The following is a 27,690-nucleotide window of genomic DNA, read 5'->3' as shown; positions in this document are numbered from 1 at the left end:
CTTAGAATATAACAATTTATAAAGCGCCATTTCATCTCACATGTAAACCATCACATGTTGCATTTTAGTTATCCGATGTATACTCAAACTTTGATTTCACTGCGACAGTGGCAGAAATGTTACGTCGTGAAACCTAGTAACCACCATACAGTGTTGGTATCATTTCAAAAGTATTAACATAAAATTAATGAACTAACATATGTTATAGATAAAGCTATTGCAGTTTTTTCCATTATTTCATCTACAATCGGAAGAAATATATAGTCCTACCTTAACAAGAATGCGTTTTAATGTTATAATTAACAACAATCTCCTTTACAATATTAATTAAATATGTTTCACTATACATTAATAACATTCAAATATTGCAAAAATATCTGGATTGATGCGCATCAACAATTCGCATAGTTTAACATCACAAACCTTCATTGCGGTATGATAGCAAGCTAATATCCCTTGACACAAAGTTTAGTAAAAGTAATCGGCTATTTAAGATACACAAAATTTGAAAGGACAAATTTTACAAGGACATTTCGTTCTTTTCGATTTGGCATTATCACTGAGATGAATTTCTGCGTAACCTGAAACATATTTTTAAATAATGTCTAGTGCTGATTCACGTAAGTGTACTGTGTATCGTTGCTTTGTCGCCTTATCGTGGCCATAAGTTCGGCTCCAAGGTAAAGAAAGAAGATGAACCCAGCATTTTGATAAGCTGTTTGCGGTTGAATTGCGCAATTTGGTTTTCGCCTGTTGTTTATGCGCTACAATGCAGCATGGATATAAAACAAAACGGTTTGCTAAAGTTAGCTAAGCGAATACATCCTTAACCGAACTCAGAGCTGAAATAAATTTAACCATTCCTTGGTTTGTCCACTGTTAATGTAGTTAGAGAGAATTTAAGTTTTAGACATGTACGGGAAATTGATATTAACGTGTTACTTGGAAAAATGCACTTATTGCCATGTGTACCGTTATTATGATACAGTGAAACTTTACATCGCTATGCCCTTTGAACTATATTTGAGATGATTGTTATGATATCCTCTTCGTTTATATCACTATTATGCTATCATAAACATTCTGAGCATTGTAAAAGGTTAAATGCTTGAAATGCCTTGCAATGTACGTATTTTAACTTGCGACATTCAATTTGAATAAACCTCTTTGAAAAACAATCCAATACGATAATACTGAGAGACAAAATAAATCCTTTGTATGAATCCTACTTAAACAATATCTATTAAAGGCGTTTAACCAGAATGATTCAAGGCATTTAAATAACACGGATTATTCTTTGTTAAAGACATAATTGCGATTAAAGAATGCCTTAAGAAACTGATTTCTGACATAATACGTTTAGTTCTGTATATTTTTAGTTATTTCTTAATCACCGTCTTCACCTGTTATTAAAGCCTCCTAAAATAAACATACATTCGTGTAGTGCTATCGCTTTTCAGCTGTGGTGGAAAAGTGATAACTAAATTTCCAAGCAGTTTTTCTATGAGTGAGAATAACAAAAACATGAATATAAATGGAAAATAAATTGAATAAATGCCTCCACATTTGCATAGCAGACGATTTGTGTGGGAATAAGAAGAACGCAGCTATGATCGAGATTAAGCTGTATTATCTTTTCTTGTTTCAGGTTTTGTTTAAAATGTAACCACCTCTTCAAAATGTGTGAGAAAGCACAATAATTTAGTCTGGATATGTTGTAATCATTAGCTCATCGGTAGTATTTACTGTCTGTATTTATGTTTACTGTTGTCATCACTACAAGGCATAACTTCAGTCCGTCCCTATTTGATCTCACTGCTACTCTATACGGACGCGTACAAAGATATCTTTAAAGCGTAGAAAAGAAATATAACGCCATACTACTTTCATCTGTAAAAAACTTTTCCTACTTTGGAAGGCAATTTGTTTTACATAGTTTCTTGTGTACATGTTTGTATCACTGTTCTAAGAACGTGGTTCTGAAAATGAAAAACTAACGAATGCAGGTCTTGTTTGACAAATTTTCGCCAAAAATAGAACACTTTTTTTATAACATTATTCGAATGAGTAAATGCTGTGGATTCGTCTGTCATTAGGTGGAATACTGAAATCCATTAACCACTGCTGGTACAAATTTCACCAGGTGTAAACATTATGTACGCCAATCAATCATGTTAAATTCCAAGGATGCTTTTGTTCAGGATCGAGTAGTTGAGAAAGTTTTGCTCCTTAGAAATGTTGAGAAGGCCAATGTCCTTCCGAGAAAAACACGCGTTTGTTATAAAATGAGAGCATTTGGAACAGATATATTCAACTGTTGTACTGGATAAACTTTTTTTTAAACTGACCTCTTAGTTGTTATCTGTGAAAATGCTAGTTTAGGTGTTTGTTTCCGAAGTCAAGGGTACTGATGTATTTGAAAGGAAAGCAAATAAACTTGTAGATTTCATCGATGTGGTTTAAATACAATGATGCTTTTTATTATGAAACTATATGATCACATAGTTTTAAACCTTTTATTTTATAAGGCAGACTGTGTGGGATGTTTTTAGTTTCTAACAATAACTGCATTGTATCTTTGAAAAAGTTTTTCATTAGGTGCTCTGAATTGTTTCCCTCCGTCTGCAGATAGAGTTGGGATCTCTAATCATAGAAGTACTTGGGGTTTACCTATACGTTTATTATTATTGGTTTTATGGATAAGTTTCCTCAAGTTAATGCATACTTTGGTATGATTTACCTTTTGCGTTTTATCTTTATTAAGGATTGTTGGGATAAGATTCAGGTTTATGCACATAAACTGGTTTAAACCCCCAGTAAATTTACATTTTACTGACCGTTCCAAGGCCGTACCTAACAATTCTTGATAAACATGCCTAATTTTTATATATATATAGTATGTATGCACTGTGCTGTTTGTGGAGTTTTGTGCTGTTCTCCTATGTTTCTTGTTTGTGATTTTGTGTTCTATGTCTTTGGCGTTTGCCCAGTGCTACTAAACCGGGTTTATGTTTAAACTCTTTGCTACTGAGCTTGTTTCTGTAGCTTTTTGCATAAATATTGTGGGTGTTGTAAATACAAACTAAGTCAGTTTTCCTCTAGTATTGGAAGAAATAATTAACATGTAGTTTTTTATTAGAGTATACGTAGCGTTGAACGAATACAGGTTTATTTTTTATCTGTATGATGTCAGATTAAGTATTTATTTACAGAGCCCACTTGTTCTCTTATATTTGAAAGAGATAAAGTTTTTGTGCATATTGCAATTCAATTCCTAACCTTATTATACATCAATGAAAATGAAGTATTGGAAATTAACATTTTCTTTCAAGATATATAGTGTGTAAAATATGATTATATTATTGAAGACTGATTCGAAACTCAGACTCAGAATTGCAAAATCTTAACCTTAATCTTGTTGTAAAATGTTATAACAGAAAAACCAAATGCTTAATATGTTTGTATCTGTTAGGAATAATCTGTTTCACAATCAGCCACACATTATTTGTCAAAATAATTTACAAAATAGACATTTTAAAACATTAAAGATTTCAGTTTTCTGGTTACTTATGTGAAAAACTACAGAAACAAGCTCAATAGCAAAAAGTTTAAACATAAATCCGGTTTAATGGCGCAGGGTAGACGCCAAAGACATAGAACACAAAAACAAAAATTCACATAGAAGAAACATGAAAGAACAGCACAAAACTCCACAAACAGTACAGTTTATATATACTTTATATAAAAACTAGGTATGTTTAGCAAGGATTGTAAGGTACCGCCTTGGTACCTAATTGAGCCTGGGCCTGATTCTGAAACTCATAATTAAAATATTAGTGAATACGGACCCTGTTTCTTTAAAAAGGTGTTATGCCTCATTCTACTTATTTTTAAAATACCACACCTCAGGCGTGTGTGCTATTCTGTTTACACATTAAATATACACTAAATAAGTAATAAGCAAAATATGAGCTTATTCTTATCTGCTTTAAGTTCAGAGATTACAACGAGAGGAAAACGTTCACATTGCCTTTTAAGTACACGCTAGTTTATTAACTGATAGAAATTGTCATGTGATACAAATATCTGAAGAATAATTTGCTTAATGGTATGTCTTAAGATCGAGGACACTTTAAAGCGGCACTCGTTGTTAACAGCACAACTTATCTTCCACATAGACTCGAAGATTTTGCCAGCGAAAAAACAAAATGCGTTGTAAATAATATATGGTTTTGTTTAATTCATTAAATTTGGAATTGCAAACTTTAAAGATTTTGTACAAGTTTGTAACGGACACATAATTATGTTTGGAAGCGTTGAAAAGCCTTCTGTATCCGTTTCTTTCATATGTTTTCTCAGAATTACGCTTTAAGGCCTAGTTTAATCCTTCAATAAGAAATGGACTCTGAAAGGTCCTGAACCAAAAATAAATAAACAGGAAATTGGCCACTACTGTGACATCAGTGCATTTAGCAGGGTATGGACAACAGGGGATTGTCATGCCAGACACTCCTTAAACTAGGCCTTTAAACCAAAATCGTTTCTTCAAGTACACGCATAAAAATGGTTATAAAACGTTTGAGTGACCAGTGTAACATAAGAATGGCTTTCGCCTTCACATTGTCTTCAGGTTAATCAAAGTTACAATTGGTCCAATAGTCAATGACATTTTCCCAAACTTGGTGTGAGCTTGCTTCGACTTCTTGTAGTAAATGATTTCTTACCAGTAAAACTGGCCCTCCGAAATAATATATAGCAATATTTCTTGTTTATAGAATAGTCAGACAGGTTCAATCAAACCGAGACTGCTGTGTTCACACAATGGCGTTTTCATTGTTATTTTGACGTACATCAAGAGGGGAAATCGGCATCAAACTTTATACCATCACAATCTGATTACGGAGAAGTTTTTGTTAAATCACTGATTCCGACGATATGTACGAACGACGCTTATTATATTTTCCTTTTTGTTTTCTTGTATTCATTTTACAAATATTTTATAGATCATTTTTTTATCAGTTGTACATCTTGTTGGCCTGATGGCTTAGCGAAAGCTAAGCCTATATTAGTTAGCTTTGTATTTCTGAATGTTTCGCTTCATGAATGTATATACGAGAAATGTAAAATATAAATAAAATCAATGACGTGACGTTGTATTATGCCAAATAATAGTAAAGAGTGAGTGTAAGTTCATGGGGAAGCGCCGAGCAATGTTTTTTATAAGCAAAGTGAATAATTTCGTCTAAGCTTATAGCATTTGGCAGAATATTCTCTGAAAGTATGATTGCCTAATCGCTATTTTATTGTTTTGATTCGTTGAAATATTACACAGCCATGATCGTTTCATTATGATACATATTAGCCAGGTATTTGTTTTGTCAATTAGGCCACACCAAATTAATGTTTAGTTCTTCGGATTTTTGGCAAAAAAAATTGGAGCGAGCGAGCGAAATAAAAATAAAAATAAAATTTTGTCAGTTTTCATTAAAACCGAAGCGAGCGAAGAGCGAAAATATATTTTTCCTTATATTCAATATAAATAAGAAGGATTGTTCAAAATTATTGCCCTTAAACCCATTTTAATGCCATCTTAAACTGAACCTCTAATGGACATTAGGAAAATGTCGGAATACACAATATTTATTCATCCGTGTTTAGTACAAACATAATTAAAACGTACTTTAATATGACGATCATTCATAATAATAAATAACCCTGCTTTTAGTAAAATGTTTGAAACGACTTATATAAATCTACCTGAATCAGTTTAAAATCATATGCAACTGTATTTAGACATAACTTAGGATTGATTTTGTATTTGTAAAAAATGATCACTTACACAGGCATCATCAAACATCAGACTCCATTTAACATAGACTAAATTTTGTTTTTATTATCACAGGAAATGCAATGACATGTGCTTATTAAAACAAAAAGAAGGATATTTTTTGGTTATTTAGATGTTTTTATGCACCAGCCAATTTTATATGCCCCCTCCCCCCCCCCCTAAGTCCGGAAATAGCGGGGACTTTGACTCCCGGTCTCTTAAAACCCGGATAAAATACCCGACCTGCAAGGACACACTGTTGGTAAAATCCTTGCCAAATGGCCCCGCAACCGCGAATACCTATGTGAGGCCCATTCCCGACTATTTTCAATATGAAGACAAAACCACATTCACTAGGCACTGGGGGGGGGGGGGGCACCTGTAAGGTAAAAACACAGCCCATTGCCTCTGCTGTCCCCGGTATACCCCTGGAACAAGGGCGAGGGGTGGGCGGGGCAGTGATTACAATTGACAAGTGCATTACAATCCCGGATAATGCTGCAAATAAAAACAAAATATAAGGTGATAAACTTACGCTTACTTATGTTGAGTTATATCCAGACCAGTGCTTATATCGCTATTTGTGAAAAGATACTTGTTCAAAACTGTTGTTTTGTCAGAATTTGATAAAAATGAGCTTGATACATCAATTTGGACCAAACAATGACTCATGTTCCATATCATCTTCAGCATTGTCGTAACGAGGTAAAATTTTGGTCCCTTGTATTATGACTTGAATAAAATAGTACAGTACTAAGTTGATCATTCCGATTTCCATTCAAAACGAGTCACTAATTACGCAATATAATCGCTACCAGTCTCTGATACACATGCTTTATTGCATAATGATTTCTTTAAATAATGATCCTTTAGTGCATGAGACGATCACCAATGACTTCAAGCATGCTCAAAACATATTTATTGTCAAAAATAAGATTTAATTTCCAAACTTCGAGCCACATTGTTTATACCGGAAGCCGCCATTTTGATTGAATTTATTGAAACCCATGCTAAACCGATCGAGATACAGTATAAAAACACTACGCATCGGTAACTTCCCTTTACAAAAACACGAAAACTAGCGTTGAAAAATTATACTTGATTATTTTTAGCCTTTTAATAAATTATTACCTGAAAAAAAATCTGCTTGGCGATCAAAATGGAGGTGCGGGCATTTTTCAAAAAAATAGGAGCAGTAAATCCGAGGAACGAAATATCAATTTGGTGTGGCCTTAATTTATTTTAAAAGAGACTAGGCATTCCCTATGTAAGGTTTGGCGTCGACAATGTGTAAGCCATTGAGGTTGTATTCTTAGTCAGAAACATAAACTGAAGTAAAATTGTAATGATTCAGAAGCGCTACTTCGCTATGTTCACTCCGCCCTTTATGCGGATTAAACTTAAGTTCAGCTAACTATTACTAAAAAGATTTAAGACACAAGGCTTTCTCACATAAATAATATGTTATACTGCCGCTTCCGGCATTTTACAAGTTCACTCACCTGTTGATAATTTAGTAGCTAACCAAAAATAAACCATCATTGTTGCAAGTTTATCGCTTTTCTGGTAAAAAGCTTAAATGATAATGACACTATTTTGAAAGGTTTTCTATCCAAGAGTTAGAAAGAATAACGAACAAATGTGTATTCATTGCAAATAAAGTGAATATCGACGTAATCATCAGTATAAATATGTCTACTCATTGGCAAAGATAATGAATTATGTGGCAACAAGAACATCATAGTTTTGCTCTGGGGAGAAAATGCAATTCTACTCGTAGGCTTAACAGTTGCCAATTAATTTTTATATTCGTATTTTGAAATATTGTCATATCATTGGTGTTTTTGCCGTCGGGGTCGGCGATGTCGTCGTCGTTCAAACCCTTCAACTTAACCTAAAATTTAGTGTATACACGTGGTACTAGTGACACTTTGCATACATATAGCAAGGTCCATTACAAGTGTTTAGTAATGCCTCATTTTCGACTGAAACAGCGAGGATAATTGACTACTTTTGGCTATGTTATTGTTGTTTAATTTAGTAAAGGAGGATATTACATTGTTGGTGTTCACTTAAAGTTATCCATATTGCGTATAATGGTACTTCCTGGAATATGCTGAATTTAAACATAATACACTATTATTTGTTTTGTGATTCTATCAATTTGTGCAGAGAATTTCATTATTTTTACCATTACCGTTACAATTTGATATTGACATGAATGTTCATGCCAACTAGCAAGACGATATTAATTTCAGAAAGCCGTAAGAATACATCTTTGAAAACCTGGAGACCAAAAGACGTATCTTATAACAGAAGGTTGGTTTATAAACATGGCACATGGATAGGTAAATTGGTTTATTTTAAACGTATTATTAACCTACAGTTGCCGATAGATCTCCACCTTGAACTATTTGACCACACCATCCTCCCGATTCGGATGTTTTCATTTGAAGGCAGGGGGGTCGACCCCGATACTAATAGCCTCGAATAAATACATATATCATTTCTAAAAAGAATAACAAAATCCACTCCTGTATACACGCTCTATGGTGAGCTAAACAGTGTTTATGGCACCACCCACTTTAAATGGATTAACTCCATTAGAAAAGTTTTTAATTCAACAGCCTATATAGCCTTGGATGATTACATGACTTTTTCACTCAAAAGTATGAATTACATAGCATTTAAACGTGATTTCAAATTTGAAAAATATCTAACAACATTACCTTTAAACCAAGCGATGTTGGTGTTTAAATTGCGAGCTTGCAAAACTGAATTCAAAGTAGAAATATGACGCTGGAATAATATCCCGTACAATAAAATGTATTGCAGACAATTCGATAGTTGCGGCATTGTCGATACTTTCCATTACCTTTTTGAAATGTCATTAACGAACCGATTTTAGAAATAAGTATTTTTATAATATATACTCGTTAATCCGAGTATGATCAAATTCATTAACGTTCTACAAATAGAAAACAACGATCATTTTGAAGAAATTAAGCGTACTTCAAAATACGACATTTCAACAAATAAACATCCCGCAATCCAAAGACAACAATCCATCATGCCATAAAGATATAGAAACGATTTGGAAAGAACTAACCTTTTTACGAGGCTGAAGAATTATTCCATCCAGGCTTTTAATCCATCGTTAATTACGAGGTCACCAAAGGCCAAATTCAACGGTGGAATGTGATCTCTTTCACATTTATTAATCGACTAAAACAATGATAGTAAGTTGTAAATAGTTTCGATATGTTCCATTCTTATGCGCCCGAGTTGCGATGACACTGAAACCGCAGAGTTCTTCTCTAATACCAATAATACAGAAAAACTTATTCATAATATAGTTAAACACATGATTGTAACTTGTGTACACCAAAAGGTAAAATTACGAAGAAATGGTAATAAAAGCATGTAAAGGATGTACAGGATGTATCTATATTACAATTTCATTGTTTTAATTGCATATCAACTTTCAAGTGAGATGTTTTGAAGGTAGAGTTATTGAAGCTGTCAATTACAATTCGCTTATTTTCATTCCATCTTTCTTGCTTTGATGGGTTGTTGTTTGTTTATTGTAGATTGACCAGTTTTGATTTCATTACATTTTAAAGGCAGTGGTATGTTTCCAAACCAAAATCCTTACCATTAATTTAAAACTGTAATTTGCTGAATATACTATATACCGTTGTCATTGATATTCTATTGATATTAGAATAGTTCAATGTTTTATTCATTATACTAATTATAACTCTCTGTAGAGTGTTAGACTGACACTAATTGTTGTAATACATGTGTATTGAGTTGCAAATCATATAATCCCAAAATAACATTCGGATCTCTGACAATGTAATCTGATACTGTTTTCTTGTTTGTTACGATATAAAAATCCCCGGTATATAAAATAAAGGTAATTGCTTTTGTGGATTTATCAAGTTATCCTTTAATCCATACATCTAATTTCACTGACTTTGTTAAATGTTTTGCTGTATGTCCTTCGAAAAATATAGACAAGAAATTGCGATAATCTTGATGTCGGGCAAGAACACCAGCCTGCCCAATAAAAATAAGAAAAGTTCACAGTAGCAATACGCATATGATTTGTGAAGCAAAACCATCGCTGTAAAACTTGTCGAGTTATTCCACTTTATCGACTGAGTAAAAATGAAAAGTGTTTGCATTGGCTTTAAAGTTAATGATCTTGCTTTCGTAAAATATCTAGGGCACTAACAATTTAAAATCTTTTCAAACGTTATTGAATGAATACGCACATTCAGCAAATTGGTGCATTGTTTATATCTGAGGAAAGATTGTAACATAGGTCAATGAACTTGCATATCAGCGCTTATTCCTACTATTGGAGTTCTAAGCACAACAGTCCGGCAAATGTGATATTGGTTCGAACATATAGTTTTATTCTAATAAATCTATGCTGTTTATATATATATATATATATATATATATATATATATATATATATATATATATATATATATATATATATATATATATATATATTGGTACTGATAAACTGTTTCAACGCCTTCAAGATATTAGCTTCTTCCTGATAAACAATATCATATATCAATAAGAATGACACAATACACGTTAAACGGCATAAACATTGATAACTCCGTGTGTGGTGTGTTTTGATATGCTTAGATGTGTAGCGTGACAGATGGTTTAATTTCCATATTGTGTCCCAACATTTATTGTCAATAAATTAATATTTCAGTTTGAACATAACGAGAATCTTTCGTCGTTCATCATTTTACAAATTTAAGATCAATGTTACCTATTTTGTTGCACATGGTTATTGGCTTTGTTATCTTTTAAATTTGTTGACGTTTTGGCAGAAAGAGTACCTTTTAACGAGGGTACCCATCACTTTAATAAAAACGAGTGATTTAACTTCTAAATGAACTGGTACTCAAAAATCTTGAGTGAGTCTCAACATCATGGTGAAATTGGAAAATCGAAGAAGCCAATATCTCATTCTGACACTCAATTGTAACAGATGTAACTAATGAAGCTATGATTATTGGAACGCTGAAAAGTCTTTGTATTTACTTGAAGAGTGCAAAGTATATCGGAAATGTTTCTGTATAAGAATAAAAAAGTTAATAGGCACCCTTATTATGGTGAACACATGCTTAAAAGAAGAAATGTTCAAATACTTGTGGAACACTTGAATTTCAATGAGTTCTGATTCAAGTTTGTACAAATTACAGAAATGTCCGTATGCATGAAATAGGTGAGGGATTCCAATTTTTTTATTACTTGAGATCAAGCTCTATCGTTAAAGTGTTCTTTTTCGAAAAAAATGTCTATGTGTTGCGATAGCCATTGTGTCATTGTTGTCGGCGTATCAAAAGCGTGCAAACACGTTAGTATTGGATTTAACTAAATTGCACGATGTAGAACTCTTTCTATAATAAGTTGTGCCCGTTTTTGCAATGCAAGAAAAGAATGAATAATCAAATTTATTATTCTAAGAATGCTAGCTAAATATACATTAGTAAGTACTCACAACAGTTTAGTTTTGATATGTTTTAAGCTTCATAATCTGATCGTCGGCAATATCGTCTATCTACAAAAATGTTTAATATGTCCATTACTTCAATACATAACTTAAGGCCTTTTCTATTTAATATATCTACTACAGTTTATGATCTCGAACAAGGCATTTATAAAGTGTAAAAAAACAATTTAAAGAATACCAGAGTACTATCACCTGTACAAAACTGTTTTTCACCTTTATGTACTTTTCATCACGTTCGGAGATAAATTGACTTGGTAAATTGTATGGATCAAACATTTAAAAAACACAAGTATACATATTTCTTGCTAAAACTAATATAGTATGACCTTTTTGTCAAGAATACATTCGCGGCATAATGATGAACTCAAAGAAACAACTTGGAAAGAGTTAGATTCGTCAGACAAATCAATACACATAACTATCATATACAAACGAAACTCATATTTAGATTCACTGACAGTATTTCAATGAGCTTTAAAATTTAACGATTTACTTTTCCTCTCTTATTATCATGAACAAATGTCATTTTATATAATGACACGTTGAAAACAAATCAACGCAGTCACCGTTCAGTCCCCAAACGACATGTTTAAACAGCATGATTAAGGAGAAATTCTCTGATGATAATTGTAATTTGTGTCACATAACATTTTCGATTAATGAATGTTGGAGGACTAGTCAAATTAAAATCGATATGCTAGTTTTGTTGAAGATTTATTTTTAAGCACCTCAATGGTTTGTCAATGCATGTTTTTCTCACTTTACAATAATCATACACATATTTAAATGTGTTTGTTGTTATAGACAAAACGTTTTGGGTAGTTTGAAAAAGCGTTCTATTTTATCCGTTTCAGTTCTTAAATAGCCTTTTTCTGAATAACGGTGAAACCAAAAGCTATTAAGCCAGTAAATGTAGTAGAAACCATATAAAAATCATGACATTCTATTGACAAATAGATATGGATAAAGATGGGATGGCATTTGCCATTAGCTGTCGTATTGTAGTATATTTGCAGACACCGAAACATTGTTCTGCCAATTGGCATGCTTCGAATTATACTCAAACTGCTATATTACATGCAAACTGTCAACTAGTTTTTAATTTGAATATTGTTCTTATAATGCGAATTAATAATGGCCATGTTTTTAAATATAACTCTTTTTCATAGTATACATGATACATTGTTTTAAACGTGTTAGACCCATATTCCTTCGTTCAGGTAACATGTGTAGAGGCTATTCATTTGCTTTTTTACCAGTTTAAACGGATTGGTCAGTGAAAGTTAAGATTAATTAATTAATTACTATCGTTTTGACATGGAAAAATATACCTTTACAGCGATATATTAGGGAAGTCATTTGGTTAGCTTGGACGGAAAAAGTTTTAAGCTGTATATAATTTGATTGTCTGGCAGAATGGGGATGTTCATTACGCACACTAAGCTTGTTCTTTTGTTTAGAACAGAACGCTTTGTAACGCTGCATAGCGGCATCGCCGCATAAACGTGTGTTTTTTTTCGTTTATGAGGTGATTTTCAACGCATAGACGTTTATGCGGCGACGCTCAACGCATAATACAAAAATTGCTTATATGGGGTGCAACTGTGCCTTTTTGCCACATAAAGAGGATTAACCTAACCATTTTATATAAAGCTAAAAAATATTTTAACAAAAACGATGGTGATGACGTTGATGATGATGATGATAATGATGATGATGATGATGATGATGATGATGATGATGATGATGATGGTGGTGGTGGTGGTGGTTGTGATTGTGGAGATGATGGTGGTGGTTGTGATTGTGGAGATGATGATGGTGGTAGTGATGATGATGATGATGATGATGATGATGATGATGATGATGATGATGATGATGATGATGATGATGGTTGTGGGGATGATGATGGTGGTAGTGGTTGTGATTGTGGTGATGATGATAGTGGTTGTGATGATGTTGTTGTTTATGGTGATGATTAAGATTAGGGCGTTGCATATTACTGTCATTTTCAAGAAAATATGGGAAAAGTTGGTATGCATGTTGAGCTAAAATTGAAGTTGAAAATAAACCCTTAAAGTGTTCAAATGACTAGTGCATTAAAACACAATCAATGAAAGAAAGAAGTCAATGATGACCCTATTATTAGTTTGAAATGACGTTGAAAGTATGTAGTTAGCGGCCTAGCGGCCTAGCGGCCTAAAATGATATCCTATTTTCTTATAAAACAAAGAAATATTAACTGAGTATTAAGCACACACTATCACTCTGAGGCGAATATCAACATTTTTTTTTTAAAAAGTCGAACAAGCAGTCAGATTTTCAAAGCATGTGAATATGAGACTTCGTCTATTTTTTTTATATGTTTTCTGTGTTTATGCCCAAATTATCACTCTTAAGCAATTATAAACCTTTTTTTTTAAAATGTCGATCGAGCACTTCAGCGGCCTGGCGGCGTGGAGTTAGCGGCCTGGCGGCCTAGCAGCCTAAAATGGTATGTATACATGCGTTTTCTTCCAAAACAATGATAAATCTATGGTTTAACAATTTTGCTAAATACAAAAAATAAAAATGCTGATATTCGCTATAATGGATTTTTTAGGCAGCTTGGTCGAGTTTTGGGCGAAATGCAGACTTTCGTTAAAGGATGGTGATTTGTGATAGAAACCATAACTTTGTCATTTTTTTAGAGAAGGAAAGGCATGTATAAATGGTTTATATTAGAAACCAATTTTAGGTCACTAGGCCGCTAGGCCGCTGAACTGCTTGATCGACTATTTTGAAAAAAGGTAGTTGCTTAAGAGTGATTATTTGTGCATAAAACAGTAAATATATCATTGTTTTCGAAGAACTGGCATGTTAAATGCTTTAAAACAGCTGACTAATTATCGATATTTTTGAAAAATAAATGTTGATAATAGCTTCAATGTGTTAATTTGTGCATACCCAGTTACTGTCATTGTCATTGTTTTAAGAGAGAATGCATGTATACATGCTTTGAAATAGGATTCCATGTTAGGCCGTTAGGCCGCCAACATCACGCCGCTAGGCCGCCAAGCCGCTAACTTCAAGTTGCTAGGCCGCTAACTTCACGCCGCTAGGCCGATAACTTCACGCCGCTAGGCCGCTAGGACGCATGGCCGCTTACTTCACGTACATGTTGAAAGTGCGCATCTTCAAGGGTACATGCCCGTCAGTCTGACAATAAGCCAAGAATATATGTTACGTCATAGGACGATTCAGTTTTCTGAATGTCCCTAATGACGGTGTTGTGCTTTGTCGTAACATTTATTCCATCCTTTAGTCACGTGATATGGCGCGAGGTGGACGTGTTTCAAATCGGGGATAAAATTACAGATTTGTTTTAGTTTTAATTAAATAAATATAGTTTGGATTTATTTTCAAATATGTGGATTAATTGGCATTTACACGCACGGATTAAATATGTGACTTTTTAATCATGACTAACAAAAGAAAAGATAGAAATAGTAGTGGTGATTCTACTAGTAATATAGATTTAAATGGTTATAAATCGCATAATTTTTATCGTAAATTTCAACATAGGAACGCTAAACGAAATAGTGGTGGAATAGTTTTATATTACAAAAACAATTTAAGTGATGGTATTGAAGTAATTAAAAATCATTTTGATACAATAATCTGGCTTAAACTCGATCGCAGCTTTTTTAACATCCCCGAAGATATTAATGTATGTGGTACCTACATTTGGGGTGAGGACTCGCCCATATACAATACTGTTAATGTTGATTTATTTGATATTTTAGAAAATGATCTGTTTTTATACGATTGTCTTGGTTGTGTATTTGTTTGTGGTGATTTGAATAGTAGGGTTGGAAATAAAAAAGACTATGTTATTCATGATAAATATAACTCTTATATTGATAGTCATGAGTACGAATCTGATTGCACTCCTGACAGTGCCTCAATCGACGGATCACATAATAATCATGGGATAAAACTATTAGATATTTGTAAAGGGTCAAATTTTCGCATTATAAACGGTCGTATTGGTAATACCAATCAACATACATTTATGTCACATAACGGCTGTTCTTTGATTGACTATTTGTTATCGATTGAGCGAAATTTTTCACAGATTAAAGATTTTACTATAGAATCATTTAATGAATGGAATGATCACGCTCCGCTATATATTTCATTACTATGTAATAATATTGTACCTGATACTACAAACTACTCAGAGATTAAATACAAATGGAATGTCTCTTTTAAGGAGCAGTTTCGCTCCGGGATTATTGCAAATTTACCTTCTTTTAATAACATTGTTAATAGCGCAGATTGCTCAAGTAAAGACTCTGTTAATAATATGTTACTTATGTTTACAAACACAATAAGGAATGTAGCCGACCCATTGTTTTCTAAAGAATGTTTTTATAAAGATGAGGTATATTTTACAAATTATACAAATAGTAATAAAAACTGGTTTGACCAAGATTGTATTGTTGCACGTAACCAGTATTTAGAAGCACTAAGAATTTTCAATAAGGATAAATCAGATGATAACAGATTGATTTTATGTGATCGGAAAACTTATTATAAGAATATTGTCCGTAAAAAGAAGAATATTGATTATAAAAAGAGAATGAGCGATATTGAAAACTTAAGAAAGAGCAAACCTAGAGAGTTTTGGAAACATTTTAAGTCTAAATCCTCTAATAAATCAAACAAAATACCACTAAACGAATTTCGGGAATATTTTGAAACACTTAGCAATAACACTTTTGGTGGTATTAATCACGATGCAGAAGATTTAAATAATAATAATGATTTTAATGATACAAATATTTCTTTTCCTGAACTGGATGAACCTATAACTGTACAAGAACTTATAAATGCTGTTAAGTCATTGAAACGATGTAAAGCCTACGGCAGTGATTATTTGTTGAATGAATATTTTATCGAAACTGTAGATATATTATCTTCACATTTATGCGATTTGTTTAACAATATATTAAATTCGGGTCATTTTCCCGAGCAATGGACTGAAAGTATTATTATTCCCCTTCATAAAAAGGGTTCAGAATTTGATGTCAATAATTACAGGGGAATTACTTTAGTTAGCTGTTTATCAAAATTATTTACCACTGTTATAAATAAGCGTGTCGAAACGTTTTGTGAAGAATATGATATTATTTCGGATGCCCAATTCGGATTTCGAAAGGGGCGCTCTACAATAGATGCTATATATATACTGTTATCTCTGAAAATAAATTATTTGTTTGAAAATAAAAGACTTTATATTATTTTTGTCGATATGATGAAATGTTTTGATACTATTTATAGAAATGCATTATGGTTGAAGATGTATAAATTTGGAATACAAGGAAAAATACTTAGAATTGTTCGGGACATGTATCAAAGAGTTAAATCATGTGTTAAATCATTGTCGTCATATTCTGATTATTTTAGTTATGCTGTAGGTTTACAACAAGGGGAAGTTATGTCCCCTTTATTGTTTTCTCTATTCGTAGAAGATATTGAATTATATTTGCAAAGTGATATTAACTTAGGATTACACATAGATGATATTGTATTGATTTTACTATTATTCTCGGATGACATGGCCATTGTTGGCAAATCTCCTGATGAAATTCAAACCCATTTAGTTAATTTAGCAAATTACTGCAATACTTGGGGATTAAAAGTTAATACTGATAAAACCAAAGCTATGGTGTTTCGTAAGAGAGGTGGGTTATTACCCAATGAAAAATGGACTTATAATGGCCATGATATTAACGTTGTTAACGACTTTAATTATTTAGGTGTTGTGTTTAATTATACTGGCAATTTTAGCCTTAACCAAGAACATTTGATCGGTAATGCCCTTAAGGCAATGAATATTTTATTTTGTAAATGTCAAGAGTATGACTTAAAACCGAAGATATGGTGTCAATCATTTGACGCATTTGTTGGTTCTATCTTAAGTTATTCGGCAGAGGTTTGGGGCTATACGAAATCTAAGGAGTTAGAAAGAATACATTTAAAGTTTTGTAAAAGATTATTAAGAGTCAAAACAAATACTTGTAATGCCACTGTTTATGGCGAATTAGGAAGATTTCCGTTATATATTCAAAGATATGTGCGTATATTGTCATTTTGGTTTAAGGTTGCTACCACTGATAATATTATTATCAAAACTATATATACACAAGCTAAGACTGATTGTGATAAAGGTTGTCGTAATTGGGTGTATAACATAAAAAAGATATTAAATGATTTTGGTTTTAGCCATGTTTATGACGATATCTACAATATTGATGTTGATAGATTTATACCAGTTCTCAAATGTAGAATACATGATGCTTTTAAACAAGATTGGTATGGTGCTTTAGAAAACAGTTCAGTGCTAGATATGTATCGACATTTTAAGGCTAGGTTTGAATATGAGAGTTATTTAGACATTTTACCCCAAAGTTTACGATTTTTCTTTTGTAGACTACGACTCTCTGTGCACCCACTTCATATTCAGACTGGTAGATACGCTAGAAATAATATTGTTCGAAACCAAAGATATTGTCTTTGTTGTAATTCCAATGATATTGAAGACGAATTTCACTTTATCTGTGTGTGTCAAGCTTTTAATGATGTTAGAAAGAAATATATTAAGAAATGCTATTATACAAGACCGTCTGTATTTAAATATTTACAACTACTGCAATCTAATAATAAAATGGAGCTTATTAAACTATGTCTGTTTGTTAAAGATTCGCTTAAAGTAAGATCCACAATAATTAATGTTAGAACTTAATATTGTAACATTTGTTCATCCTCTGATTCATATAGATAATTTTTTGTGTATATATATATATGTATATATATATACTCGTTTGTATTACATTGTTTGTTTTTATGCATACACGTTGACATTGTTCAGTATAAACATATGTGTTGATGACGATGTACAATGTACAAGTCGAAATAAAAACTGTCTGTCTGTCTGTCTGTCTGTCTGTCTGTCTGTCTGTCTGTCTGTCTGTCTGTCTGTCTGTCTGTCTGTCTGTCTGTCTGTCTGTCTGTTAAATGCCATTTCAAACGTTTTCGCAGAAAGATCAAGTGGTTTGGTTCACATTTGAACCGATCTTACTAAATCTTTGTAAAAAATTACGCCTCCAAAAGTCTAGTTCAAAGCTTGGTTAAGTGGACATGAAAACTAAGACCGATCTTGATGAAACTTTATCAACCACTTTTGTACTAGTATATGTTTTAATTGCTTTTTATGCGTTGAAAATCACCACATCAACGAAAAAAACACATTTATGCGGCGATGCCGCTATGCGGCGTTACAACGCTTGATTGCTTTGGGTAGCAACTGTTGCAAAGACACATTTATCCTTGCTTTATAGTTCACACGATTAAAATTACAAACTTCGGCTAAAACATGCTTTGGGCAATAAATTTACAACGGCCATATTTCTGATATGCAGCCCTCGCATCTTGACAGTTTGTTAAGAACAAAATATCTCATTCGGCGATCAATGCCCTTCTCAGACTATCCCTATGGGAATAATGTTGACTTACTTTTCTTCAAAAGGATACAAAGAAGTAAATCCTCAAAGATTTACCAGACAATTTGTATCTGTGTATTTTGTACTTTAAGCTGTTCGGTTGGTGTCTTCTGACTGGTATCAAAGTAGAGTCTCGGTTTATGTTAAGTGGAACTTTATTGTCTTGGAAGACGGAAACTGCCAGTGTTATAGGGCACTGGTAGTCTTAGCCTTTTCATAACAGTCTGTCAACGAGACTTATATATATATTGTTATATTCACTTACATTGCAATTATATTGGAACACTGCAATGGAAAAAGTATTAAGAGGAATGTTAATTTCATTTTAAATTCAAGTCTCTTGATTTTGTTTTAATAATTAGAACACCGCCTAAACTTGGGTTATGAAGCATTGATAAAAACATTCCACTTATAAGATTAAACCGAGACTCATTTTTGATAGCAGTATTATGGGTATGTTTTGTGGTTCTCCGAAATGTTCTAAAGTTAGTTCTTTGTTGGACACTTTCCTGAAAAGATATATATTCGAAAGAACGTACAATAGACGAATCATATCTCGCTGGTTTTATATGTAATATGGATGTAAAAAACATTTAATTCAATTTACAGAAGTAATAACCTTTTCAGATAAAGAAATGCTCATATGTCCTGGTACATGTTGGTTTATCAGTTACTGTAAAGGAACTAGCTAATTGTATTAAAAGTCATATACTTACACTGGTCGGTAACAGTATTGACACTCATAAAAATGTTTTGGATTCGATTTTTTCCTGTAAACGGAATTGCTATTTTTTAAATCAAGTTAGTCTTAATGCTAAAACAACATGAAAATATAACAAGACAAATGTTGTTGTCAATTTCATACAAAGAACCTTTAAAAATGCTGATATACATGTGCATAAATCAAAAGAATTGACATTTCGACGCAACAACTTCAAATACAAATCGACACAAGTTACGAAAAGAGAAATTTTACAAGACAGACATTATTACCGAAATAAATTATATAGGGCTTAATGGTATTTTGACGCTAACAATAAACACAATTAATTCATCAGGTCTGCTGTGTTCCCTATTTTTTTTTCAATTAGGCCTAGTCTAGTGATGTTTAACATATACGTATTATGACCATAATTAATGTCTCCAAGCTAAATTGTGATAAGCCCGTCAGAAGTTTAAGTTGTTTGTGGTTGAAGTGTGCGATTAAGAATCGGCCTGCAGTGTATTCGCTACAATTCAACATGGATAAAAAACATCAGAAGATGAAAAAGATCATTTCCCTACGCCCCGTTATATATTGGAAAAGATTGTTTATGATAGCATGGATAGTCATACACACGAGGAAAGTCCCTAAACTATGAAATATACAATGAGAAAAAACGTTTCAACTAAGAATGTTTTATATGCTTCTCGAACAGCTCACAAATGCCATGTTGGGGGCACGATTTTCAATATTTGGTCAAATGGGGATCCCGTTGAAATATAGATACTATTATAATCTATAATATTGTTTATATCAAAACCTCCTATTAGGAACGACATGTAATTGTTTCAGAGTATGTGTTATCACATAACCCTTAGTAAATTTTGCTTAACATTTCGGAGGTTTATTGAAACATACTGATCGATGATATATCGGCAAACTCGCCATTTTGAGCAATAGGTTAATCAAAGAATAGGTTCAATGTTCATGCCGTTTTAAAGCTGCCGTATACGGTAAACCTCCAGTGTGTTACAACTTGTTTTACCGAATATATAATGCAATGCTCTTGTGAAGGTAATCCAGTGTGGCACAACTTGTTGTACCGTGTTTTTTTAAGCATTGCCATTTGGAAGTTAATCCAAGATGGTATAACGTAATTATAAAATGCAATGCTCTTGCGAATAGTTAGTGGAATAGGGCCTGTATTAAGTTCGTAAATCAGATTGTCGCGTGCAAACTTATTTCTTAAATTAATCTAGAAATTCAGTTAACGATCTAATGGAATGAGAAAAGTGAGTCTGCGGGCTAAAGAACTGTAATTGATGGCGCCACGAGCAAGTTACAGATAAATAATTTTCACATTGTTCAAATTTAACAAAATTATAAGTTATTCGGCGAATTAAAACATAACCTGACTTTTATGTTGTTTTATTTATGAAAATTGCATTGCAATTAATTAAGATGTATTAAAACAAAAACAATGTGCAACAAACGAGTAACAAAATGATAATGTTTATATACAATTAAATCATCTAATAATCGTACAATCTTTCGATGCACATTTTATATAATGTGCAACCAGATCTTGATCTTGTTCACCCATGCCGTGAATCTATAAACGAACTGATCTGTGCATAAATATTCACGTACTGTCCTCAATTGATAAACTACTTCTTCATGAAAGTAGTTCACCAATCGTTCATATTTCTTAGTTTATTCATTTTGTCACGAACTGTCCATCTATCTTTTATCAAAACAAGTTCATGAACCCAATACCGTATATTTGTTTATTGCTGTTTTAAAAGTTTGACTGGTGGATATGTTAAAAGTATGTTTCCGAAATAATTAAGTCAGTAATGAACCTTATGGAACTGATTTTAAGAAATTTGAATACTATAACTGGGTCCATTGGGTTCTCTAACGGTACAAGAACGTAAGATGGCTAATTGTAGAACTTCAAGTTAATAAATATGAAGTACCAACCATTTAACGTTCTTTTACTATTCTAGGTATCCTTCTTTTACTTAAGAATACACAATAAGTTAGTATAACTATAATTCTACTAGTGTTTGCTCATTGAATATACATTAGTCAGTATTCAAAATCAGTTATTTTTGACATGTGTTAAGCTTTATCATCTGATAATTTGACGTATTGTCTGTCTGCAATAACGTTTAATGCGTCCATCGCTTCAATGTAAGGCTGTTTCTATTTTATCTGTCTGGCACTTTTTAGATACGAATAAAGAATTTCTTAAGTATGTAAAAACATTTTTATGAACTTTAGATTTCTTCCGTTTGTATAATATAATTATTGATCCGCATCAATTTTTCATTTTTCTGAAGATAAATGGCCCTACATAGGTTTGAATGTACAAATATCATGGCTCTAAAGACAGGCTTCTCTAATTAGAGAACTACAGACTAAAGGGTATTTTTGCAAAACTGTCCATATTTATAATGAAAAGGGCCTAATCATATTTCTAGCTTATACTATTATTGTATGACTTTGTTTTCAAGAATAATTGGCATCATTATTTGTAATCTAAGATTCATTCACATAACTATTATATTTATATAAGACCAGATTCAAATTGTATTTGACTGAGCTTATAACAGATAATTTTCCTATATTAATGCCATAAGCACTTGTAACAAAACTCACTTAATACCATGACAAGCTGCACAAAACAAACAGACGGTTCGTTACCCATCAGACCCAAAGAGACATGTAAAGCGTGTAAGATTTAGGAGAAAATCTCTATATTGCATAATATTTAGATTCACCATGTAAAACGTGTAAGAAATTAGGAGAAAATCTCTCTGTTGCATAATATTTAGATTCGCCCTGTCCTTTGTAAAGATGTATCTTGACGTTTATAATGTATAACACGCATGGAGTTATGACGTCATTGTTTGTTTCAATATTGCGTTCCGATTGGATTAGGGCGACGTAATTTAACTTATGAAATACGACGTTACAGCTATTATTTTATACATGTTATGTTGTCGGTTACATTTCTTTTAGAAAAAATACTTATTTGCAGACGATTCTGCTAATTTTTAATCGTAATTTATTATTATTTGTCATTCTAGAATGAGTGAATATAAGTCTTGATCGCAATTTTTCTTGCGTTTATGCTGTATGCGCGAAGTAGGGCAAGCAAGCGCTAACTAAACATATAAGTTCTAACACAAACATATTTAGTATTGATATAGTAAATACATGAGTTAAATGATTTTATTTTTATTTTTTACATTCATTATGTTAAACATTCTGAATTATAATATGTTTGATGTATTTGTCATTTTTATAAAACGAACCTTAACAACTGCTGATATACATTTGCATATATCTAATTGTTACAAGTGTTTATATTGAAGCATAGCATAGAAATGAATAAAATCCATGGAATGAATTATGTCACCGTTCAAACCAAGCTGTCGAAAACAAAAGAAACAATCTCAAACATGGTGTAAACAATTTTATAACATCATAATTTAACATTATTTGTCCATGAGAATCATATCATGTTCATTTACAATTTGAATACATTAGGACAATCGTAAGTGCTAAAGACAAAAAGAAATGTTAATTCAAAATTTGAATTTGGCATGGTAAACGTCATTGCTAAACGCAAACATTATATCTACAAATTACCACAAGTTTCCGCAATGCACGAGGTACAATGATACTAATACCACGTAGCACTTGATATCCTATAGCTCACAAGTATTCAAAATCAGTTATTTTTGACATGTGTTAAGCTTTATCATCTGATAATTTGACGTATTGTCTGTCTGCAATAACGCTTAATGCGTATATCGCTTCAATGTAAGGGTGTTTCTATTTTATCTGTCTGGCACTAAATGGACGCGAATAAAGAAATCCTAAAGTATAGAAAACATTTTTATGAACTTTAGATTTCATCCATTTGTAGAATATAATTATTGACCCGCATCCATTTTTCATTTTTCTGAAGATAAATGGACTTACATAGGTTTGAATTTACAAATATCATGGCTCTAAAAGAATGCTCTTTAATTGGAGAACTGCAGAATAAAGCGTATTTTTGCAAAACTGTCCATATTTACAATGAAAAGGGCCTAATCATATTTCTAGCTTATACTATTTTTATGACTTTGTTTTCAAGAATATTTGGCATCATTATTTGTAATCTAAGATTCATTCACATAACTATTATATTTATATAAGACCAGATTCAAATTGTATTTGACTGAGCTTATAACAGATAATTTTCCTATATTAATGCCATAAGCATTTGTAACAAAACTCACTTAATACCATGACAAGCTGCACAAAACAAACAGAGCGGTTCGTTACCCATCAGACCCAAAGAGACATGTAAAGCGTGTAAGATTTAGGAGAAAATCTCTATATTGCATAATATTTAGATTCACCATGTAAAACGTGTAAGATTTAGGAGAAGATATGTCTGTTGCATTATATTTAGATTCGCCCTGTCCTTTGTAAAGATGTATCTTGACGTTTATAATGTATAACACGCATGGAGTTATGACGTCATTGTTTATTTCACTATTGCGTTCCGATTGGATTAGGGCGACGTATTCTAACTTATGAAATACGACGTTACAGCTATTATTTTATACATGTTATGTTGTCGGTTACATTTCTTTTAGAAAAAATACTTATTTGCAGACGATTCTGCTAATTTTGAATCGTAATTTATTATTATTTGTCATTCTAGAATGAGTGAATATAAGTCTTGATCGTAATTTTTCTTGCGTTTATGCTGTATGCGCGAAGTAGGGAAAGCAAGCGCTAACTAAACATATAAGTTCTAACACAAACATATTTAGTATTGATATAGTAAATACATGAGTTAAATGATTTTATTTTTATTTTTTACATTCATTATGTTAAACATTCTGAATTATAATATGTTTGATGTATTTGTCATTTTTATAAAACGAACCTTAACAACTGCTGATATACATTTGCATATATCTAATTGTTACAAGTGTTTATATTGAAGCATAGCATAGAAATGAATAAAATCCATGGAATGAATTATGTTACCGTTCAAACCAAGCTGTCGAAAACAAAAGAAACAATCTCAAACATGGTGTTAACAATTTTATAACATCATAATTTAACATTATTTGTCCATGAGAATCATATCATGTTCATTTACAATTTGAATACATTAGGACAATCGTAAGTGCTAAAGACAAAAAGGAATGTTAATTCAAAATTTGAATTTGGCATGGTAAACGTCATTGCTAAACGCAAACATTATATCTACCAATTACCACAAGTTTCCGCTATGCACGAGGTACAATGATTCTAATACCACGTAGCACTTGATATCATATAGCTCACAAACAAGAATTGGCTAATGCTGAAATTTGCATTTAATGCCTTTGAATCGGATATAAGATTCAGTATCAAGAGGCAATCCAAAGATTCACCCTGCCAATTTAATATAACTACCTCATAAACTCTCAAAGGTATCATTTTATGACGAGCTATTTCATTTCGCCTTTAACTCATATGAGGCTTCATTAACGAAAACCGATATAAAATCAAATTTCAATTTCATTGCGCCAATGGCAGAAATGTTACGTTGTGTTGCCTAGCAACCGCCATATAATGTGGGTTCCATATATCAAATACATGAATGAAAATGGGTTATATATAACGTAATGGCGATTTGTAAAAACAATTCTACAATCGTACGTTATAAACATTATATTTCAAAGTCAAAAATGTGTTTTTGTTCAATTGTGAACACAGATCCTATACCATATTTAAATATTTTTCACTGCTCAACAATTCACAACATTTTACATAGCATAACCTAATTCGTTATTGCAGAAAGTTTACACTTAAGATTACTAAAAGTTAGTTTTTTAATCGACAAAAAGTATGAAAAGACTAATTATACAAGGACATTTGGTTCTTTCATGTAAAATATGATTGATTTCTGTTTGCAAAAGACATTGTCTTCGAACCTATTTTGATGGGGCTTATATGTGTTGTTAAAATGCTTTTTAGACGCAAACAATAATCAAAATATTAAATTGATATTAAATGCTTTGTAACTGTAATTGCTTTGGAAATTTCTAGGCAAAAAAACAAAATACTTACATCCGGTGGATATCCAATAAATAAAAACCATGTCACTCCTTAGCTCTATGCGTTCGTGCTTTTCAACTGTTTAATTCTATGATTTTCAGTTTGAATATTTCCCTTTTATTTCCAGAACATCTGAAGATATTGGTTTAAATTACAAACAAAACAATATATCCGAAATTGGCGGTCAAGCTGCGAATTCTTAATCCCAAATCTTTGACATTCAGAGAAAAACGAGATCCGGCGATATGTAAGAATGGTGACAGTCTGCAATGTGTTTCCTTGCTCCGAGATATTTGAATATATTGATATAATGTAGTCAAGGGCGTTGCCAGAGCCCGTTTTGCTGATTCAGGTTGCATTCACCCTCTCATTTATGAACGTTTATAATCCGTTTTAGCGTGACTTAAGAGAGGATTTTGTACAAAAAAGTCTTATTTTGGGGGTAGTTTTTGTTAAAACATAATAAATGACATCTTTTTAAAACATTTTTCATCACATTTTGATGAATTGGTTTAAAAAGACATTATTATATTCAACAAAATTACATTCATCATCGGTTTTTTATATCTGTTTTTGAATTGCAAGCCCGGGCATAATGGCCTATCGGAGCTTTATTCTTACAAATGGTCTTTTTCAAAGATGAAATAATACAAAAGCTGTGTCTGTAACATATTTTTAATCATTGATGTACTTTGAACTTATGTCTTAAGCAAACAATGATTGAATATCCACAGAAAAAACATTTGCAATCTGTTTTTCTATGCAAGTTGAACGTTTATGTCTAAGCAAATACTATTTGGCAGACTGTTCGCAGAAAATGTTATAGCCCGATTGCTGTTTTACTGATCTGTTTCGTTGAACTATTGTGCAGCCATAATTGTTTTAAAATAATACATACAGACAAGATATTATTATAAGCATATGTATTGTATTTTTTTCAATAAAATTACTCGGGATGCGCAGCAAAGACTGCTGGCACATATCCTGACATTTCTTTAACCAGTAGGTATGGTTCTACCTGCATGACATAAAGGAAATACAATTTAAAAGTGGAATATTTATTTTATTTCCTGTATTCAGTTTTGCTTTCTTTATATTCTGATGGAATTTGGGTGAACGAGGTACCGTCTTTAGATGGTCTATAAAATCCTGTTTGTTGACTGTTATCACATTTATTTGGTGATAATTAAAGAAGTCCAACTTCAACACAAATTATTTATTTATGAAACAACGTTTCGGCCATTCGGCCTTCATCAGGTTGTATGTATATAATGAACAGGAAATGACGTCAACATCAAATGACGTCAACGTTGATAACGTCAAAATATAGCATACATTTTTGCGCAAAATAATGTCTTATAGGATCTAAAGAGATACAATTATACTGGTAAAATGCAATATAAATGCATAAACAAACATCAATAAACCAGTATAAACTATGCAACATTAAATAGGTTAAAACAGTTATAAACCAGATTAATTCTGTGATTTTTTTAATTCTGCAAGAAGAATTAAAATAATATTTTTGAATTCATACCATTAGGAATGACTGTGCCAAGAATGTGCATCCATTTACTCTCCTTTAATAATCGTTTCCAATTGTTCTCAATTTTATCAATTGGCATAAAAGAAAAATCATTGATACTGTGGTCAGGAGCATTAAAATGTTCAGACACATTTGTATATGAATCTGGAAAATGCTTTATATCAAACTTATGACTGTTCATTCTCTGACTACATTTTTGTTGTGTCTGACCAACATATTGCTTTTTACATTTTTTGCAATTGATAACATATATAACACCTGTAGAAGAACAGGACAATTCATGATTTATCTTAAATTCTTTGCAAAAATATGTACTTGAAAATTTGTCATTTTCAAAAATAGTACAACAATGTGAACATCTGGATCTATTACATTTAGTAACGAACCCGTTAGTGACAA

At 32.1% G+C, this 27,690-nt stretch overlaps 1 long non-coding RNA gene across 1 annotated transcript in view; it reads right to left on the bottom strand.

The window, feature by feature from the left end:
- The window catches only part of LOC128243651 (uncharacterized), a 53,340-nt gene extending 45,915 nt beyond the window's left edge, over positions 1-7,425 (bottom strand). Inside the window, exon 1 of the long non-coding RNA XR_008262875.1 lies at positions 7,330-7,425. This is a non-coding gene — a long non-coding RNA (uncharacterized LOC128243651). The remainder of the gene's footprint in view (positions 1-7,329) is intronic.
- Positions 7,426-27,690: the final 20,265 nt, after the last annotated feature.

The sequence above is a fragment of the Mya arenaria genome, chromosome 2 (genome assembly GCF_026914265.1).
Source record: "Mya arenaria isolate MELC-2E11 chromosome 2, ASM2691426v1".
Lineage (NCBI taxonomy): Eukaryota > Metazoa > Mollusca > Bivalvia > Myida > Myidae > Mya > Mya arenaria.
This window is presented reverse-complemented; position numbering and strand designations above follow the sequence as displayed.